The following is a 20,264-nucleotide window of genomic DNA, read 5'->3' as shown; positions in this document are numbered from 1 at the left end:
GGAGCGCTGCCGAAGCACAAAACAAACAAACAAACAAACAAAAACCGCCAAAGCACAAAACAAATAAACACAAAACCGTCCGGAGCGCTGCCAAAGCACAAAACAAACAAACAAACAAAAAAAACGGCCGGAGCGCCGCCAAAGCACAAACAAACAAACAAAACAAAAAACCCCCCCGGCCAGAGCGCTGCCAAAGAAAAACAAAAAAAACAAAAAAAGGAATGTGCCTTCCCCACTGCCTCTTCCCCCTGCTTCTCCTTTTGGCGGGAAGAGCCACTCTCCTCCCCAGCTGCTCCTCACTCTTCCTCTGCCCCTTACACATCTCCCCTGCTCTCTGCCCAAGAGAAATTGACCGGCTTGAAACTGACGGGCTTTAAATGGTAAACTTTTCGTAACCCTGCTATACCGCGACCCTGCATTTATCGCGATCGAATTTTTTGGACCCCAATCATCACGTTATAGTGGGGTTTTACTGTACTATTTATTTTGTTTATCATTTTATAGTGAAAATATTTGTAATAAAAATTATTATATAAAGTGAGCACTGTATACTTTGTATTCTGTGCTGTAATTGAAATCAGTATATTTGAAAATGTAGAAGACCTCAAAAATATTTAAATAAATATTATTAACAGTGCAATTAAAACTGAGATTAATTGAAATTATTTTTTAAATCATTTGACAGTCCTATTTTCTACATGATCTATACTCTGTGTATTTCTCAAATAATTAAGTAAAGATCAGTGGTTTTAGAATCCTGTGCTAAGTGTCTGAGTGTTTCGTGTGTTACATCTACCACATGCCCCTTGAAGAGGTAGATGTAGCACATGAAAGAACACGCAGCTAGCTTGTGTTCTTGGAGACAGTGCAATTGAACTGTTTTACGAAAAAGAGTCTGAGGGCTTAGCACTAGTTCCATGAGCTGAGCAGTGGTCTGCATGGTCAGAACTCTCACGGCAGGGTACTAAACAGAGATTATGCACTCCAGAATGTGCCTAGGAACCTCTAGATGGGGGGCAGTTCCTGGACTCCATTCAGACTGTAGAGGCTTAAAACAGCCAGGAATTCAGAATCTGGAACCCCTCAGAGCAGTCTGAATGGCCAAAAGGTGATGCTCAACTGGATCTCTGACACAGCAGTCAGTATTTTTCAGGGATTTTAATGAGGGCAGTGTGGTACATTGGGAATCAGGTGTTGGGAGGTTGTTCAGTGAAGAGGAAACAGCATGAAAGAAAACATGAAGACAAGAGTGGGAGTAATGAAGGAAGCATTGAGGCTAGTGTCATTGGCAAAATGGAGGGGCAAAGGAATGTGATAAGATATATGTTTGGATGTGTACATAAGAATGGCCATACTGGGTCAGACCAAAGGTCCATGTATCCTATCTTCTGACAGTGGCCAACGTCAGTTGCCCCAGAGGAAATGAACAGAACGAGTAATTATCAAGTGATCCATCCCCTGAAGCCCATTCCCAGCTTCTGGCAAACAGAGGCTAGGGACACCATCCCTGCCCATCCTGGCTAATAGCTTTTGGCTAATAGGATTGATGGATCTATCCTCCATAAATTTATCTAGTTCTTTTTTGAACCCTGTTATAGTCTTGGCCTTTACAACATTAGATAGAGGTGTGATCCAAATCCTATTGAAATCAGTGGAAAGGCTCTGATTGACTCTAATTTTGTATCAGGCTGTAGATACCAAAGACCTTGCTCACACAAGTAATCTTTGTTCACATATATAGTTCCACTAACCTGGTATGAACAAGGACTGCTCACATGAGCAAGTGTCGCAGGATCAGGCCCCGTTTTTGAATGTTTTACACATTTTGATTCCTCTTTGAAATCCAAAATATATAGATGGATAAACAGTGATAGCAATGCCAGATTTCCATTTCAATATCCGCCCCTATATATTAGACTATATGAAAATAATTCAGTCTAGTATCTTAATTCTCTCAAATTAAACTTGTGAAATTACTTCTTTATTTACTGATGTTTATATATGTTTTATTCTGCATATAGAAGCCTTGTTTGCTGAAACCATTTCCACATATTGATCTATGAGGCAACATTATACATCATCCGGGGAAGAGTGGAGCTGAACAAAGTTGATAACACAGGTACAGTTATTTCCATTTAAAATTTGACAGTTGTCCATCAGACATAGTTATCATTTAGGCTGTCAAGGAGCCTATTTAACTTGTCCCATGCTACTAGGAAATAGATTCTTCACAGCCTGCGCTTAATGATGGCATTGATCAAAATGTTAATTTATGTTGATTTATCAAGACATGATGATTATGGTGATAAGGCTTCATGATTGGAACTTCCAGAGTAAATGTACTGAAATGATAAATGCATATTTCCCAGGCCAAAGAAATAGATTTTGTATTGCAGTTAATGTTTCATACAACCCAACTTCATTAAGCACAACTCAACTAATGACATCGTGAATTTGTTTCATTTTATCAAATTGCATTAATTAGGGAAATGCATCAAAAGTTGATTGTGAAGAAATGTACTTTTCCCTGGAAAAACTTTAAAAAAAAAGTAATTGGATTAAATTGCCCTCCCCCCCATTAAATTGGAAAGTGAAGATTCTTTCTTAATTTTATGGCATGAACTACTTTGTGTTTAACATGATTCTCATTAAATAATTTAATTGTAGGGGTTTTAAGTGGGAATGCTCACTGCCTGGACCAGTGCCAGCCTGTTACTTTTTTCCAATCATTAAATGCCACCTCTCCTAGAAAACCGGCATTTGATAAAGGCCTGTGTTATCATTTTTCTTTGTTTTAAAAAGTAATCAACCAGGTCTTTCTTGTGATTCCTTAAATTATTCACTCCTAATCCATTGTATCAAACCAAAATGTGTGCTGCAAGATTGTTGTTCTATGAGTTCTGTTTGTGCGGATGGGGCTCTGCAGGATGCATATGATTCATAGTGATGTCTGTGAGTTCTTAAAAACATTGTTGTGGTGCATTTAATTATAGGAACAGATTCTACAAACAGTTGAAAATTGCACAATTTGCATGTAATTATGGGTATTATGGAGATTGGAAATGGATAGGTGGCTTTCATTAGGGAGAAAGTATAGGACTTCCTAGTTTTAATCTTCTGTTGACCAGGGTTCTTAGTCATAAGTTTAAGTTCACATTAGAAAATCAGCTTGATACATACTGGAAAACAGCTGTTACTGTGTTTTTCTGTGTTCAGGAAAGAGAAATATTGAGCTGACTGGTATAAGAGAAGATCTCACTTCCTAAGGAGAGGATACTCCTAGGGAGCTGATTAGGGCAGAGATCATCACATTTAAGCTATGAGTAAACAAAGGAATATTAGATAATACTCTGCACTAAGTATTGATAATTGCTTCGTGAAAATACATTAACAGTAGCTGCCTCTGGTGTCAAATTGTTCAGAAAACGTGCATTTATAATTTACCGTAGAGGAAATTTATCCTTAAAGCGAGCTCTGTACCTGTATCAGAAAGTGCAAGCTATTCAACAGTGGCTGCTTTACAAATAAGGCATTTTTGTTTGAAAGACACATAGACACATAGTTGTTCTTCTGTCTGGCAGGCATAAGAACTTCAGAATGGCCCTAATGGGTCAGACCAGTGATCCATCTAGCCCAGTATCCTGTCTTCCGACAGTGGCCAGTGCCAGACACTTCAGAAGGAATGAGCAGAACATGGCAATTTTGAGTGATCCATCCCTTTTCGTACAGTTCCAGCTTCTGGTAGTTGCAGGTTAAGGGATGCCTGGAGCATAGTACTGCATCCATGACCATCTTGGATAATAGCCATTGATGACCTATACTTCATGAACTTACCTAATTCTTTTTTGAACCCAGTTATGCTTTTGGCCTTCACAACATCCCATGACAACAAGTTTCACAGGCTGAGTATGTGTTGTGTGAAGAAGTACTTCCTTGTGTTTCTTTTAAACCTGCTGCCTGCTACCAATCAAATGGTAGGTCCAATTGTCTCTGTAAACTTTTTTCATTAGCTGACTGCTGTCTGCAGCAAGGCTGTGACCAATTTCTCCTTCTGGAGAATCACACAGACCATGAGCTAAGCATCTGTTAAAGGGCTTGTCCACACAGGAAAGCTTTACATATTATACCAGTATAGTTAGGCTGATATTAATTAAACCAATAGAGATATACTGGTATAACTCCCTGTGTGGACCCCCTAGTTCCTGAATAAGAGAGCCTTTTTACACTTTAGCTTAAACCCCTTCCAAACTGACATAAGCTAAATAGAAAAAAGGATTGTCCAAAAGGGGTAGTTATACCAGTATAACTATATTGGTTTAAATTCAGAGCTTAGGGTACATCTTCACTTACCGGAGGGTCCGGCGGCAGGCAATCGATGTTCTGGGATCGATTTATCGCGTCTGGTTAAGACGTGATAAATCGATCCCGGAAGTGCTTGCCGTCGACGCCGGTACTCCAGCTCAGCGAGAGGAGTACGCGGCATCGACGGGGGAGCCTGCCTGCCGCGTCTGGACCCGCGGTAAGTTCGGACTAAGGTACTTCGAATTCAGCTACGTTATTAAATAACGTAGCTGAATTTGCGTACCTTAGTCCGAAGTGGGGGCTTAGTGAAGACCAGGCCTTAGTTTATCCAATATTTACTTTCCTATGTAGACAACCAGACTTGTACTATATTGTATTGTATTGTCAAATGACAATATTAAGTTAATTGCCCAGATCTATTTTCCCCTGAAACCATGTAGATTGGTACTAATTGTATGTCCATACTTTTTCTTCTTTATTGATAAATACATATTAACAGAGCAGAAATTAAAATTAACCATGCAAAGTTCTGAGCACCTCAATACCATCGACTCTGCTCAGTGTGCTCCATTTTCTTGAACAGTGATGCAAGATTCAGAAGCAACAAAGAAAACTGTTTAACATTGTGCTGAATTCATCTTTTCCCCAATGTAACCATATTGCCAGCAACAGGGTTTTATGAAATATTCATCCTGACATTCGAAAATCCACAGTGCTGAATCAGACATTTCAGAAACAGCATCTTCTGATAGAGATGTTTTCAGAATTGTTAATTCATTGTTCCAAGGTACAGTTTACCCATCTGTGGTAGGACAAGACAAAAAAAGAGAAGAAAGGAAAAGGAGTATAATGCATCCCATAACATTCAGATATTCCATTATCTATCCTGAAGATGGAAAGTATTATTTCCATATATGTAAGTGATGCACTGCAACCAAGAAATCATTTACAACCTGATTGCTGCTGAGTATTCCAGGTATGGTACAATGTTGTAACAAGAACCCACTGTGCCGCTGAATATCATGGAGATATCCTAATAATCATGTGATTTCAATTGAATTAATGTCTATGTGGAAAAACATGACACACAGATACCACCATATAGCTAAATGAAAAGGATACAACTTTATTTCAAACTTTTATCTATTATTATGGAGAAACCACTCCACACAACCAAGCAGGCCATTTCCCTCCTCTGCATCAGTGGTAGGAGAGAAAAGTAGAAGGTGCCACAAGCCACACAGACATAGAGGCAAATCCCCTCACTCTGCCATGCTGTGTTCAGAAACAATGTACACGTAGCCCACTGAGTTACAGAGACCTTAGTCAGATCCTTTCTAATCCCGCAACCTCGTTGGAACCTGCCAAATTTGTGACAATCCTAATTAACTTCCCTAAACTGGACTTCCAGCATGACGTATGGAAGGTGAAAAATCCACACAGCAGTTTGCTGACTTTATCATATGGAAAAAATACCTTCCAGAACCCAAAACTAGCAATCGGCCCATCCCCCAGGTTCAACAAAGATCCCCTAATTAGAGTAAGGGTGAGAAATAGAGAGCTCACAATGGTTACCCCACATAGGCAGCAAACTGTATCATCACCCCTCACACTCCACCACAGCCATACAGGATCCAGTCATCCTGCCCTAATGGGAGCCATTCAGCCAGTCTCAAAATCACCCTCTGTGATAAATGTAGGGGAGGGGGTAACTCCCTTTTATGAACACCCAGCCAGCCAGTTAGCTATAAAGTCCATCTTGATGGTTGTTCACTGCTTGATTTACCTGTAAAGGCTTAACGAAGTCCCCCAGGTAAAGGAAAGGGAGTGGCCTTTGACTAAAAGAGCCAATGAGAAGGCGTAGAACTTTTTTAAATGAGGAAAAAACTTCTACTTTTTCTTTGTTTTTTTCCCCCTCCGGGAAAGAGGGGAACAGGGAGCAGTTATGCTATGAGAAGCTTTAAGTCAGGTATGACCATAAATCATCAGCTCATGTGTAGAATTACTTATTTGGAACCCCCAAATGTATAAGTAGATCAGGAATGTTTAGAAAGACGCGATTAGGATTATTTCTGTTTATTTGTTATGGCTAATGAACTCTTCTGTGCTATCCACAGATGCTTTTGATTGCTTGTAATCTTTAAGATGAACGCCCAAGAAAGCTATTTTAGGTGCTTAATTTTTGGAATTGCTCTTTTTAAAATTTAACAAAAGCCTACATTTCAGATGTATTTTCTTTCTTTTTTGTTTTTAATAAAATTTTCCTTTTTTTAAGGACAGGATTGGATTTTTGGGTCCTAAGAGGTTTGTGCATATGTTGTTTAATTAGCTGGTGGCAACAGCTAATTTCCTTTGTTTTCTTTCTCAGCTCTTCCCCAGAGGATGTGTGTGAAAGGGATTGAAGGTACCCCACAGGAAGGAATTCCCAAGTGTATCTTCTTAGGTTCCAAAAGGGGTTTTGCATTTGGGTGGTGGCAGAGTTTACCAAGCCAAGATCAGAGAGAAGCTGTAACCTTGGAAGTTTAATACAAACCTGGAGTGGCAAGTATTAATTTTTAAAATACTTGCAGGCCCCCACCTTCTGCACTCAAAGTGTCAGAGTGGGGAATCAGCCTTGACACCCCCACTGCCCAGTGGCAGCAGCAGTGGGCAGGAAAAGTCCCAGAGCTGAGGCCTCAGAAACAGCAGATGACCTACCCCCAGGCCCTGAGCAGAAAGAAGGATGTGTAGGGGGGTAGTTGGGGGAAGAGAGAAGCATCAGTTCTCACATGCTGAGGTGAGGGTGAGAGAGAAAAAGAGAGGGATCATGTGGAACACTTCCTTGGCTGCTTCCAGTTGAGGCTTCTTCCACCCTTGCATCCCTCAGCACTGGAAGGTGTCGCCACTACTAATGATGTAATAATTTTAATGGTCAACGATAGAAAAATAGGTGTGACCAAGAAGTAGCACCAACAGAGTTAGATGAAGAAGCTGCAAATTCCTAAATTAGTAAAAAATATTTTCTATTAAAAAGATACTTGATGCACCTATAAAACAGTCTTGGCTTTAACCAGTAAATTGCTATATTTAAACCAAAATGACATGTTGCAACATTATACAAGAAATATGAAAAGATTAAAATCTTAACCCTGCAGTGAGTGACCACACAACTGGACTATTTCCTAGTTTTAGAGCCTGACCTGTCAAGGTGCTTCATTTCCCAACAAAAGCAATTGGAGTTCAGAAACATTCAGGCAGTAACGACAGCCTTGCAAGACTGCAATTACAGAATGATAATTGTGCCATTATGGGCCAAATTGTCTGGTGGTGTAAATGACCAGCTCCTTTGAAGTCAAAGGAGCTAAATTGGTTAACAACAGCAGAGAATCTGGCTCTATAGTTTTTATCAGAACGAGCATGTTAGTAGTTATTGGCAGCACATGACTATACTATGTTTCCAATCAACCAGCTTGTGGTGTGCAATCAGGGAAAATAACTGATGCAAGATGCAAGTTCATAAGTGTTTACATTAAAATCAGAGATAGCTTCCAGCCTGGTGGTCCCATAGTTTTATGCACTGTTATGCAAGGACACTAGTTAAATATACAGTGTATTCCAGCTAGAGATAAATGAACTGCTTCAGAAATCCTCCCCCCACAATTCATTCCCTTATCCTTCAGAATCTTCTTGCCATTTTTATAACCAATTTAAAATAAATCTTTCTTAGGCTCCGATATTTCATATTTCATATTTTTGGTCAAGGATCTGAAGTATAAGCCTCAGAAATGTTGTAAAAAAACATTTTCATGCATTTTTGGCTTACGTGTGTAGGCTCATGGAGGTTCTATTTATCTCAACTTATAACCAAAGTCAGGGTCTTTTCTGATAAATATCTGAAAGTTCAAACTCCCAACCTTTGGATGTTTACCCATTACCAGTTATCGCTCAGCTAAATTTAAAGTGTTGTGGAAGAAGTGCCTCAGGTCAGAGATCCCTGCAACTGATTATGGTGATATTTTAGGGCCCAGTACTCTGAGTTGCTAAAGGCCCTAAACTCCTGCTGATGTCATAGAGTGATTGTTTCTCTGGCATTGAGTTGTGGGTATGCTGAACAGCCTTCCCACATGCACACACAATGGCCAGAGAATTACCCCACCTAGGAGATGATAATGTGATAATGAAATACTTTATATTCTATTAATAACGGAGGAGGATGTTTAACAGCATCTAATAAAGTTAAACATTTTTAAATGAGAAGGTCCAGATAACTTGCATTCAAACGTATTAAAAGAATTGGCCGAGGGGCATTCTGAACCGCTAATGGTAACTTAACAAATCTTATTGTAATGGGGAAGTTTCAGAGGATTGTAAAACAAGTCTTCCTGTGCCAACCTGGGAAACTATAGGTCAGTTGGCCCAACATTGATCTTGGGAAAAATCATTGAAAGGGCATTATGGGACATAATCAGTAAAAAATCAAATGTTTGAGGTATAATTAATGCCAATTCACATAGTTTTATGAAAAATAAGTCTTGTCAAACAAACTTGATACACTTTTTGATGAGATTATAAGTTTGCATTGACATAATATAGTTAGATTTCCAACACTAAGACATTTGACCTAGTCCTACATTCTATTCTGATTTTTTTTTTAAATAGCGGTAGACAAAATCAATGTTGCTTATATTACATATATTAAAACTGGTGAGCTGATAATGCGAAACCATCATCCAGAGGGGTCCTTCAAACAATTGTTCTTTGCCCAACACTGTTCCATATCAGTTTTTCCATCTGCAAAAAGGGGATTATGATATTGACCTCATATGTAAGGTGCTTTGATGAAAAACACTATATAAGATCTAGGTATTACTATAATTATCAATCATCTGGAAGAAAATATAAAATCATTGCTGGTAAAATTTATAGATATCACAAATTGTGGAAGTGGTAATTAATGTTGAGGACAGGTCAGTTGTAAAGACTGGTATGGATTGCTTGGTATGGTGGTGGTAAGGCTTATTTGAACAAAATGCATTTCAAATCAACACAGCCAAATGCATGGTCATACAACTAAGAACAAAAACATTTATCAGATAGGGGATTGTACCTGAGGAAGCAGTGATTCTGAAAAGGACTAAAGGCTTGTCTACACAAACATTTAGTTTGCAGCAAGTTTGGGAGTGAATCTACTCTGCACTAGCCTGCTACAAACTATCTATGTGTACTCTGATGATGAGCATTAATAGTTTGTTAATCCACTTTGATGTAGTCTTCCTTTGAAATGGGAGTAATCAAAGTGGATTAACTAATGTTAATAACCATCATCAGGTCCACATGGACACTTAGTCCATGGCAGGCAAGCGTGGGGTAGTTTCCACCCCAAATTGAGATGAACTAAATGTTCATGGAGACAAGCCTTTAAGCATCATGGTAGATAATCAATTGAACATGTGCTGCCAGTGCCATGTTGTAGATAAAAGATGGACACAATCCTTGGATGTATAAGCATGGGAATATCAAGTAGGACAATGGAGGTGGTATTAACTTTGTAAAAGGCATTAGTGTAATCATTACTATGTCCAAGTCTGAATCCCACTTCAAAAAGAATGCTGGGTTGTGGGTGTTGGTGGTGGAAAGGATTCAGAAAAGAGCTACAAGAATGATTAGAGATCTGGAAAACATATCATACAGTGAAAGACTGAAGAAGCTCAATCTACTTAGATAAACCAAGAAAAGATTAAAAGGTGACTTGATCACAGTCTGTAAATACCTACATGGACAAGAAATTTCTGAAAAGCAACTAGCAGAAAAAGGCATAATGAAATCCAATGACTGGAAGCTGAAGAGCCACAAATTCAGACAAGAAATATGGTATAACTTTGTAACAATTAGGTTAATTAAACATTGGAACAATTGACCTAAGGATATGGTTGATTCTCCATTGATTAAAGTCTTTACATCAAGGCGGAATTTCTTTCTGAAGGATATGCTTTCGCTCAAATGGAAGTTATGGGTTTAATCAGAAATTACTGGGTGAAGTTCTATGGCCTGAGTTATGCAGGAGGTCAGATTAGATAATCCTAACAGTCCCTTCTGGCCCTAAAATCTACTCATTTATGAAAATGGCTGCAATACAGAGCCTCAGTGGTAGTCATTGGTAAAATTAATCTAAAGAAAAATAGGGAGTTTTCAGGACTTTTTATTGGATGGCACCTGTAGGGTGACCAGACAGCAAATGTGAAAAATTAGGACAGGCATTGGGGGGTAATAGGAGCCTATATAAGAAAAAGATCCAAAAATTGGGACTGTCCCTACAAAATCAGGACATCTGTTCACTCTAGATGGCAGGGACCTTTGCTCTACCAAAAAATTGTAACAAAATTAAATAATTTTAAAGTATTTGAAAACAGGTCCAAATGATGTATCCACATGTTCTATGACAGGAAACAATAGATCCGTATATTTTAGCCATTCAGATAGAGAAATTTGCATTCACGATGCCTCCTTCCCAAAGTCCAACCCAAATCAACTTGAAACATTTGAGATGGTTACCCCTGATAATTCAGTCTTACAATGGAAACAACAATGATACATTCACAAAAAAGGTACAATGAGTCCTATTATTATAAATCTCTGTTGCACAATGTAGAGGTGTGCTAATATTGTATATGGCTAGCAAGTCAATCCATCCCTGTCAGCTGGGAAGAAAACATACGAAAAAGAAGTATAAAAAAGAAGTAACTAGGAATCGTTTCTCTGAATTATTTATGCTGGTAATTAAATTAAAAAGAATAGAAAGCAAATACACTGTCAATTATTTTTGATTGGAAAATATATGCAAATATGAGAACACAAGTTTACAGTGTTTGTCACTGTGATGCATGTAATACGGTGATAAACCTTAAAGCCTAGCCAATTTTGTCTTTGATAAATTGATAATGTTACTTCATTATGTGCCTAACCCAATGCCCATCAAAGTAAATTGAAACCAAAACAGATTGGAATTGGCAGACAATAAAAAGAAAAAAATATTCTTAATACAATCTAAAGATGGTAACTACAGTGCTGTCCTCAGTGGCTTCAATGTGGCTCTGTAACTCCTATCCAGATTTATTTCTCTTGATGAAAAAACTTCTGTAGCCACTAGGAGGCCCAGGATGCATTTAAGGTACTGTCTGTGTGTTCAGAATGAATTATAAGCCTGCAGAGCCCAATATAAAGTTTATAAACCTAAAATGATAATGGCCAGATAAAATAGAGCTTTTACAGAATAAAATAATGGAAAGGCTTTATACTTCTGGATCTTGATTTAATAGTGTATTTGGATGTTATGTGTACCATATCATGCCAGTAATAGCCAGCAAATGCCCAGTTCTGATTGTTATTGTTTTATACATATGGATTCATTTCCATATTAGCAATGAGAGTGCGACACAGCGCATGTCTAAGGAATTACTGTCCTTTTTTTCCGTTCATCATATCAGTCCAAGAATGCATATACCCACCACACTGACCATCTTGCCAAGCCAACCACTTTGCCTGTTTTCAGTCACCCTATCCCAGAGACGAGACAACACTTCCATAAGTGATAAATCTCTCAAAACGGACAGGTATCCATCATCCTTTCTTCACATCCTGCTTGACTTTAGTGCACCTTTTGACCGTTGAACAATCTGCACTCCTTGAGTGCCTCAAGAAAGAAGACAGAATCTTTGGCTCTTTCTTTTCCTGATTTGAATAGTTATAGCTTTTTATATTGATGGAGGCTTTACATCTTTTTCCTCTTATCTACCCTTTCAATGTTTTTCAATACTCTGTCCTTGGCTCTTTTCCCTTTTTCTTCTGTCCTCTCCATTTCTAGTTTTGTACTTGGACGTTACTGTAAGGATAATAAATGTGATAACCGACTCTAAAGATCCCTTCTTTCACTTGTTGTTCCTTTTTTCTCCCATCTCCCAGTCCTGGCTGTTAGGTCCTGGCCGTACCATAGAATCATAGAAATGTAGGTCTGGAAAGGACCTTGAGAGGTAATCAAATTCAACTCCCTGTGCTAAGTCAGGACCATGTACCTAGACCATTCCTGACTAATGTTTGTCTAATCTGTTCTTAAAAACCTCCAGTGATGGGGATTTTGCAACCTCCCTTGGAAACTTATTCCAGTGCGTAACTACCCTTAGAGTTAGAAAGATTTCTTAATATCTAACCTAAATCTCCCTTGCTGCAGATTAAGCAGATTACTTCTTGTCCCACCTTCAGGACAGGACACAGAGAACTGATCCCCATCCTCTTTACAACAACCCTTAACACATTTGAAGACTTATCAGGTCCCCTCTGTCTTCTTTTCTCAAGATTAAACATGCCCAGTTTTTTTAACCTTTCCTGATAGGTCATGTTTTCTAAACCTTGTATCATTTTTCTTGCTCTCCTCTGGACTCACTCCAATTTTTCCACATCTTTCCTGAAGTGTGATGCCCAGAATTGGACACACTACACGAGCTGAGGCCTCACCATTGGTGAGTAGAGTGTGACACTATGTCTTACATACAACAAACATGTTAATACACCCAGAATGATATTAACAATTTTTTTTTGCAAATGCATCACAGCGTTGACTTTGATTTGTGATCCATATTCAAATCATATAACAACTGTTTGCAACTGAATGGTTATAAACAGAAGTCCCCCTCCACAGTGGAAAGCCTTAGGCTCCATTTTAACTTAGATTCACTGGACTTGGAACACTGGAGACATTTCCTCCATATTTCCCATATTTTTATGGTATGCCTACTTATTGCCATTTGTCCTTAATTTGGACTGTGCTTCTGCTGAGGTCCTTATTCATGCCTACCGCATTCAGGAAAAATCCTCAACTCATGCTTAAGTGTTTTCCGGAATCAGGGTCTAAATCACTTTCAAGTTTTACTGCCTGTTGAAAAAAAAAAAGAAGAAACAAATGTGCATTTAATTATTGTCAGAAAGAGAAACTACAAAGCAAACTATAAAGCAAATGGTGGGACACAAGATACAGAGTGACTATAAAGTATACATATTTTATATATGTTTGTATGGCAGACAGCTTTTCTTAAATTCCTGTACTCTAGGTCAAGAATACAGAATGTTTCAGCTTTACTAATCTCTCTATGCCAAAGAATATTATATCAGCAGCCTATCGTAAATCTTGTGAACAGAAGTTCTCTTTTGTTTGTTTCCTTTCTCTGAACTGTCTTCATTTGTCCGTCTTTAGACTGTGATCTGCATTGATTAGTGACCAGACCTTCTTTAATGTCTGAAAATTGGCTAGCATATCTTGGGCATCACCACAAACAAATAACACATTGACAGGGAGTCAAAGAGTCTTTCATCCCACTTCATTATAAGTAAACTAACCTCTGTGCAGTGGGCCAGCAGAAGACCTATGCACTACGTAAGTTCCCCTGGAACTCTCAAAATAAGGCATCAGTGGTATCTAGGCCTTGATCCAGCACTCTGCACAGATACTAATTTCACTCTTTATGAGGAGCATCGCTGGTATCTAGTGGTATGTAGGCCTTGATCCAGCACTCTGCACAGGTACTAATTTCACTCTTTATGAGGAGCATCGCTGGAGACGGAAACAAAAAAAACAGAGTAACTGGACAGGTTAATGAAGAAGTTACAAGTTTTCTGGAAAGAAACAAAGGAATGTGAAGAATAGCTAAAAGGTAAAGGTAGACTCAACAGAGGAGAGTAACTGAGAAACATAGTTTTTGATGGATGACAGAATTAACTATTTGGCAGACCTATTCATAAACAAACTAGGGAACTATAGTCTAGATGAACCTACTATAAGGTGAGGACACAATTGGTTGGAAAACCATACTCAGAGTGGTTATAACTGGTCACAGTCAAACTGAGGAGCAGGACTTACTCTGCCCATAGTGTGGGGTTAATTCCTTCTGGCCCAGTGCGGTGTATGCACACCCTGTCACATAAGGATAGTTAAGCATTGGAACAAATTATCTAGGCAGATTGTGGAATCTCCATCATTGGAGGTTTTTAAGCGCAAGTTAGACAAACACCTGCCAGGGATGGTCTAGATCGGGGGTTCTCAAACTGTGGGTCGGGACCCAAAATGGGTCATGACCCAATTTTAATGGGGTCAACAAGGCTGGTGTTGGCCCTGGGCCCCAGCAAGTCTGAAGCCCAAGCCCAAGCCCAAGCCCCACCACCCAGGGCTGAAGCCAAAGCTGAACCCCCACTGCTCAGGGCTGTTACATGCCCCCCATCCAAGGAAGAACCCATCAGGCTTCAGCTTTGGCCGCCCTGAGCGTGGGGTGGCAGGGCTTGGGTGGGCTTAGTCTTTGGTCCCCCCTTCTGGGGTCATGTAGTAATTTTTGTTGTCAGAAGGGGGTCACAATGAAATAAAGTTTGAGAACCGCTGGTCTAGATAATACTTAGTCTGCCTCAGTGCAGGGGACTGGACTTGATGACATATCAAAGTCCCTTCCAGTCTTACATTTCTATGATTTATACTGTAGATTAGCAACTGAGTGTGAGAATAGAGTAAGGATTGAATTTAAAAATAAAGGGGTCAGACAGAAAGAGATCAGTCATAAATCTGTAAAGAAGAATATTGTGAAGAATATAGTTTTATGGGACAAAATAGAACCATGGTATAAGTGAATGTTACCTCAGCACCCTCTAGACTCCCTATGCCCATTATGCAGGTACAACTGCATGGAAGTCAATAGAGCTGTACCAGGGATGTATTTCAGCTAGTCTTTTAGAAGTCTTTGAAATTAAGAAGGCTCGAGCAATTCTTTGGGGCCATCCCAGCCATCACCACCACAAACCATGGTGAAGAACCACAGGATTAAGTAGAAAATAGGTTTCTTGCAGCTGGACAGGTTTATGATTTTGTTCAAAGTTATCATGTTATAAAGACTGAGAGTTGGTCACAGAATATAGGAGAAGAAAAGATCTGCCATGGTTTTAATCCGGGATGGATATAGGTGCTATTCCCCCATTCCAGACTAATCCTTATTTGACATTTTCTGGCTGTACATAACCTAGTTCTGGAGCACCCACAGCAGAATTCAGATGTCCTCATGTGGCTGACCCATGCAGAGGTGCAAGGACCTGTAGCTGTTTGTTTCCAGATATTCTAACATTTGGTGTTTTTAAATTATTTAATTTTTGTTAAGTATAATTACGGGGCTATTAACTGAAAAAGCCTTTCAATCTTAAATGTTTTTACATTTTGTTTGTGACTGCAGTAGTATAATTTGGGATCACCGTACAAACCCTTCCCTTTTCACACACTATTTTTGCTGCAGTAATATCATTCCCTTCTTTTTTTCTCTCCCCTTTCTGAAACTGGATCAAGGACTAGAGGCAGGCTTCTAACTTTGCCCTTTGATGTACTTTTATCACAAAATGAGGCAAAAGTAAAAAGCATTACTTCCGTATTAGTATAGTGTTGGCTGTTGAAATGAGGTCCTAGGGAAAAAATAATTAAGATTGTGAGATACAAATCAGCCACATGTTAAAACCTCTCCCCCTCCATATAACGTGCCAAATCGCAGAAACACACCTGTTATTATATCAGTTAGAAGAACTCAGAGATGCAGGATATAAAGTATCTCAGTCACCAAGGCAGACTGCAGGATAATCCACTAATCCAGACAGATGAAAGGAAATGCAGATTTTATGCCCTCTTGAGAATGGCAGACTGTCAAAAAATAGATCCTTCTGTTCAGCTTGCCAAAAAGGAAAGGAAGAAAAGTCTCCCTCTCAGAAACACACACACACACACACACACACACACACACAGAGTCTATGCTGCAGAGGAACATTTATCAACATTATTACAGAAATCAATCTGCAAACGTGTACAGGGAGGAACTTTTTATTTCTCTTAACAATATTAAAGCAAACATATCTCTTGAAGAAATGCAGTGGTCTTTACATCTAACTGGTGCACAAGTACAATAAGAACAGAATGACTTTGTTTATAAAGAAATCTTAATTCAAATGACAAATTCTTCTAAATGTCTTCAAACTTTTTTTGATTAAGAGTTTTTCACAGTGAGTTGGGTTCTGCCACCCTTACTCGAGGTGAATAGCCCTGAGACTTCAGCTGGAATACTTGCATAATAAGGTTTTACTCAACATGAGTCAGGTTGGCAAAAGCGGGCCTATTGTTTTTAATATGATGGTGCACTTTCATTTAAATCTCAAGTGGCATTTGAGGGATTCACTTTCTTGGAAAAGGTACAAAATGTACTTTGAGGAGAGAAAAACAAACATGAGTGATCACTTTAGCTTCTCCTTTTCCCTTGTATTTAAGCTATTTGTCCTTTATGTACATTGGGGGCAGAAGGCAAAGGTGAAGATGGAAAATCAAGTAAGGCGCAAAGTAGATATAGTCAACATTTTTAAAGTGCACACTGTCCTGTAATGTGCAAAATGTGCATAATCGCTGAAGTGAGTAAATATGCATGTTTAGGAGGGAAAATTAATCCATTAAAAATCTTCTACAAATGTCAAAAAAGAGATTATACACAAAGAAAGAACCACTGAGCACTTTTGGTTAGGCTAAACAAAGTATCGTATTTTGTTACTAGTGCACATTATTAAATGGGTATTGCTACATGCACACAGATTTGTTTTAATGTCAAAGATTTAGCCATGCTATTTACATTCTACGATTCCTATACTTATATTTTAAACAGTTTGTATTTGTGTAATTTTCCAAGTCATATGTACTTTCATATTTATAGATAAAGAATTATAGGTATGTGTGGGTGTGTATGAGAATATAGTTTCTATTGGTTAAAAGTCATAATAAATGAAAAAACTCCCTTACATTAAACATCCTTTACAATTTCCAATATATTATTAGTTACCCTTTATCAGACAGATCACTGCAAAATCACGCTGATATACTGTAGGTCAAGATACATCAACTGCAGGTCTGTATCATATTTATTTTCAATTGTTTTCAGGCATCACAGAAGAGGAATTTTAAGGAGGGATTTGAAGGCGGGCAGACATGGATTTGCAGATATTTATGGAGAGCTCTTCCTAATGTGAGGGGCAGCATGGGAGGAAGTATGAAGGATATATAATCCCAAAGTATCATTATATTTTATCTTAATATGTATTTTATTATATAATAGTTTATAATTATATCTATCTTTCTTGTTAAGAGTGCTAGAAGGCTTAATTAAACCTGGTTTAAAATCTTCAAATAAAAGATGCTATAGAAGTGCAAGCTATTGCTATTTATTATTGAGGCATTGCAATCTTAGTAACAATTGGAACCAACATAATTTCAATGAAATACCAATTATACCTCTCACAATACATGTGGACACAATGGCTTAATTTTGCACTTGGGTGCCTCTTGGGCATCCCTCCTTGTGGGCACAATCTGTAATGTTGTGCAATACCATGTAATACTGCCATACCTCCTCAGATGTGTTTTCCCTTAAATCAAAAGGAATTTTCTGAAAAAAAAAGGGTGCAGGATCAGACCCTAGTTTGTAAGAACACAGTTTAGGTATAAGCATCGACTGATTCAGTTTTGATTTTTTTAATTTAATGTCCCAGCTTTTGTTTAAAAATTAGCTTCTATGTGTGACTAGTAAGTCACAATTTTATCTTGACTATGAACTTAAAAAATAGAGTCCTGAAGGATTCTATTTAATCTGAATAGTAAGTTAAATCATTTGTTGGAATTTGTTTAGTTGATATATTCTCATTGGCAATATATGTAAGATTGCACATTGATTCTGCATTATAACATAACATATAGGGTCACTTTTTCATCACTATATTTGCAGGAGGAATTTGAAATGTAATATTTGCATGTGTAATTTTGCATCCTCATTTGAACTGCAGGCACAAATCTGAGTACTTGGACTTTTTTAGGTGTGAATCAGGAAATTATCTGGACTGGTGCCTATAATTCAAATGTGTTGAAATAAAAGAAAATCGTGATACCACGCCCCAGCCGTTTATAACTCTTAAACATCTTCAGGAAATGAAAAGTTTTCGTCTGAATTTTTCCTTCAGAAAGTAACTTGTCTCTTCTATGCTAGGGCTAATGTCCACGAGCTTTTCACTAATTATAGGCTGCCCGTCTGTTGCTTTAAGATTGTTTGTACTGTGCAATTTCCTAAAGTAATTCTCCTCCAATGTGGGTTCAAATCAACACACACATTTTCTTTTCTGGTTAATGGCTAAATAATGCTATGTGTTGAATCTCCCATTACCTGCACTTCACAGGTGCTCTTACTGTTACTAACAGGACTACTATTGTTATATTTAGGTTGCCAGACATGGACTGAAGCCATCCCAGAGAGGATGTGAAACTGAAAAGGCAAAGAATGAGTGATTTACATCAATCACAAGTACGCTATTCAAGAGGACGCTGCAAGCCATTCATTTGAAAAGCTATTCTAATGAATGGGATTCATACTTCTAAAATAAACCAAAGAGGGATCTGCCAACATCTTCACAGAATAATCCTTGATATCAAATGTTGAATATATGGAGTCTTTCAGCATATCAATTCAGCCATGGGATGTAAATATTGAAAATAGAATAAAATGTATATGGTAACTTCTGTCTATTACTGGAGACCACTGAAAAGCATGATTGTTTTTCTTCCCCCTATAGGAAACTAATTATTTTAATACAAATTTCATGGATTTCCATCTGAATCTCCTACTGAACTCATTGTCAGTGGTCATTTATTATTTGAGTCCCTGCCTATACCATCCTTGAATTCCACTATTTTCTATTAAACATTTTCCCCTTTCCAACCTTTACTATACACTCACTGCACTCTTATGACCTGTTCCTGCCTCCATGGCAGTAAATGGACTTAATTGGGAGAAGGATTGAGTCCTTAGACAAGATCATCCAGAAAAGAATAGAATTAAAGACTGTTTTGAAATCACATTAGACCCTAGCACGGGATAAACAATAGGTAAAATGTATTTTCAGCTTACCCTTTAGTCCATTTACACTTGCAAAGTATTTTAATTCCCTGGGATTCCCCCCCACCCCCGCTTTCTACTAACTACACAATACACTGGTTTTGACTGATGTAGATTTGCCAGTTGTTTCTGATTATGTGTATTGAATTCTGAAGGCATTTAACTACTATTTATTTCCAATAATCCACTTATAAGCATTAGCAAGATCAACATTTACAGTTTAATTACCTGTTCTCATGCCATAAAATTCATCAGAGGGCTGATGTATTTTGTTTTTTTTTCTCAGATACTCCTTAAATGCTTCCAAAGGAATTGTTTTCTGGATAACATAATTGAACCAATTCTACAACTTTTCCTGGGGTTAAATGATACTAGTGTTTAACAAAGCAATATTCCAGTTCTCAAGTCGATAAGATAGGATGGTAAAGACTTGGTCCAGCATAGGATCTGTACTGGGCTATCTTGATTATCACTTCAAAAGATTTTTTTTCTCTTACTTAATTGGCCTCTCAGAGTTGGTAAGACAACTCCCACCTGTTTATGCTCTCTGTATGTGTGTATATATATCTCCTCAATATTTATTCCACTCTGTATGCATCCAAAGAAGTGGGCTGTAGTCCACGAAAGCTTATGCTCTAATAAATTTGTTAGTCTCTAAGGTGCCACAAGTACTCCTGTTCTTTTTGTGTTGAATTCATGACCCCAGTCTTTATCTCCAAGATACTTAATGGTTGAGGATATGTAAAAAATAGTCACCTAAATCTGGGAAGTGGATCATGGTCAACCACAGCAGTCTTTTGACACAATGGAATTATCTGCCACATGGATAAAGCTCATTTGTCACCCTTTACTATAACATTGGTTTATGCCTTTTTTACATCCATCCATTTCTGCTGCTCTTATTAATACATGTTGCTCAAGACTCTTTACTGTACATCTCTTTGTATGTGTGTGTGTGTGTATGTGTAAAAACAATGAGGAGTTCTTGTGGCACTT

General features: G+C 38.2%; 1 long non-coding RNA gene across 2 annotated transcripts; it reads left to right on the top strand.

Annotated features, from left to right (window-relative positions):
* The first annotated feature begins 228 nt into the window (after positions 1-228).
* On the top strand, positions 229-19,938 carry LOC122173595 (uncharacterized). 2 transcript variants are annotated; one of them, XR_010599228.1, is made up of 4 exons: positions 229-380; positions 2,022-2,119; positions 17,268-17,351; positions 18,596-19,938. It is a non-coding gene; the product is annotated as an uncharacterized LOC122173595 (long non-coding RNA). The 2 variants fall into 2 exon arrangements; XR_006174174.2 differs by having other exon boundaries at positions 17,268-17,373.
* Positions 19,939-20,264: the final 326 nt, after the last annotated feature.

Source organism: Chrysemys picta, chromosome 3 (assembly GCF_011386835.1).
Source record: "Chrysemys picta bellii isolate R12L10 chromosome 3, ASM1138683v2, whole genome shotgun sequence".
NCBI classification, from domain to species: Eukaryota; Metazoa; Chordata; order Testudines; family Emydidae; genus Chrysemys; species Chrysemys picta.
This window is presented reverse-complemented; position numbering and strand designations above follow the sequence as displayed.